Genomic DNA, 2329 nt, shown 5'->3' on the forward strand with positions numbered 1-2329 from the left:
GTGCAGCACATTTTATGGAGGACTGTTTCCTGATCCTGCAGAGTAGCCTACAATGCCGTCTATACACAAAGACTGTTTCTATAAAACACTTTGCAAGGACAGTCTGGCGGCTTCTGACTCACAGCCTGTAAGTAAGTTTTTCATATTTAAAGAATTTGCCACTGACGATTCAAACGCGAGTTCTGAGCAGTGTGGAGTAGCACTTGTTGTTTGTCGTTTCTCCGATCACAAATGCAGACATGGTTTTATGTTTACGCGGCGTGATGCAACGCGTAAAAAGACAGTATAAGTCATTATAATCCATAATTATGTCCCCACTGGATGCAACGAATGCCTAGTTTATAATGGGTTTTCATGTTTTTGTCTCATTGCTCCGGCCTGACAGGGCATCATCACAGTATGGTAAGGGGCATAAAATTTTCGTCACACGCTTGAGGTATTCGGCCAATCATAACGCATTGGATAGCTGGCCAATCACAGCACACCTCGCTTTTCAGACCAATGAGCTTTGTAAAAATCGATGGGTTTCAGAAAGGCAGGTCATAGAGGAAAAACAATAATGTACAGTATGTGGAAAATAATGTGTTTTTTAAACCTTAAACCACATAGACACATTTCATTACACCAAATACACCAAATAATGTTCTTTTTAGCAACATCATATGACCCCTTTAATGTCAGTGTAAACAGTAATATGGGACATCTGACTTCCAACCTAAAATGTGTTCATTTTATGACGAATAAATCTCTCAGTGTCTATAGTATTAAAGACTACATAAAATTATTATATTATCTTTCAATTAATTTTTAAATGATTATCATTTTAAATTATTGTCCCTGGATCAGTAGGATACTCCTGTAATAAAGTCACGGTGATAACGGACAGATTTTAAATATCAATTCTGCTTAAAAAGATAGGATCTAATCCTGTTTACATGAAATAAGCCGCTCCCGAGCAGGTTTAAGCTCACGGACCTGTTGCTAAAACAGCAACTCCGGGATGAGCTTTGAAGAACCAAACAATCCAAGATCAAGCCAAATCGTCAACAATCAAATCCAGCTAACTGAGTTAGTGACATACGAAGAACGGGCCCCAGGTCTCAGTCTCTCTTTACAAGAGATCAATTGAGAAGTATCACTCATCCTACATTAACTTCTGATGATAATACTGAGCTTGATATAAGATGTGACAGGCACAACAGATGTTTTCTTTACGGATGATCTTCGAAGAACCAAACAATCCAAGATCACGCCAAATCGTCAACAATCAAATCCAGCTAACTGAGTTAGTGACATACGAAGAACGGGCCCCAGGTCTCAGTCTCTCTTTACAAGAGATCAATTGAGAAGTATCACTCATCCTACATTAACTTCTGATGATAATACTGAGCTTGATATAAGATGTGACAGGCACAACAGATGTTTTCTTTAGTGCACTACTGAGGTCTTTGATATCAACTGTTTGTGTCACTCATAAACATGAAGTTTGATTTTATTATGCTGCAGTTCATTATGAAGTTACTGGTCACTGACTGTATTATTTGCTCACCAAAGATCTTTAAAATGAAGGGCAAAGATAATCGGCATGCAGTGAATCTATCAAACTGTGTCAGCTGGAGAAATGTTTTACTATTTTATATTTATTATTATAAGTAGGCTGTTGTTTTGAACATATGACTTGTTTATTATGTGTTGTAATGAACATTTATTGCTATTTACAGTACATTAAGGTTTGTTAAAATGTTAGTACATCACTTTTGAGGATGAATTTTTAAAAAATCTAATAAAACAAATGCCAAACTAAGTTGGCTTTTTTTTTTTTCTTCATGCAAAATAATATTTTTGTTAGATACAGTTTTCATTGTTTTGTAATCAGATATTGGGTTTAATGTTACACAAAATACATTTTTGGTTTAGGCTACTAATGTATTACTTTTATATATTTCTGAGAATGAAAACCAACCTGTTTGTTCCTCAGTATCTTCATGTTTGACTCTGAATGTTTCTTCAATCTTCATGTCTTCACTCTCCTCTTTAATAAACTCCATCTTTATAATAGTGTGTCACGTGTCTCAGTTGCTTCAGCAGGAGTTTCTCTCTGTGTTTGGACACTCTGTCCTGTTTAAGATGAGAAGAATTAACAGAAAGACAAATAAATCCAAACTAATTCTCTGGGTGTGTCTCAATCAGCTCCCTATAGTTCAGTAGCCAGCGCACTAGTAAGGGAGTCAGAGTGAGAATTAAAAAAAAAAAAACTAGCATTCAAATTAATAAAAGGACACAAATTATATACAAGGTTCACATTTATATTAAAATGTATATTTGGTAT

At 35.5% G+C, this 2329-nt stretch overlaps 1 protein-coding gene across 1 annotated transcript in view; it reads right to left on the minus strand.

The window, feature by feature from the left end:
* The window catches only part of LOC107563548 (gastrula zinc finger protein XlCGF7.1-like), a 9924-nt gene extending 7956 nt beyond the window's left edge, over positions 1-1968 (minus strand). The window contains exon 1 of the mRNA XM_016248450.1: positions 1964-1968. The gene's annotated coding sequence lies outside the window, so the exon portion shown is untranslated. The remainder of the gene's footprint in view (positions 1-1963) is intronic.
* Positions 1969-2329: the final 361 nt, after the last annotated feature.

This window comes from Sinocyclocheilus grahami, unplaced genomic scaffold (assembly GCF_001515645.1).
Source record: "Sinocyclocheilus grahami isolate Dianchi unplaced genomic scaffold, SAMN03320097.WGS_v1.1 scaffold878.1, whole genome shotgun sequence".
Taxonomy (NCBI): Eukaryota; Metazoa; Chordata; class Actinopteri; order Cypriniformes; family Cyprinidae; genus Sinocyclocheilus; species Sinocyclocheilus grahami.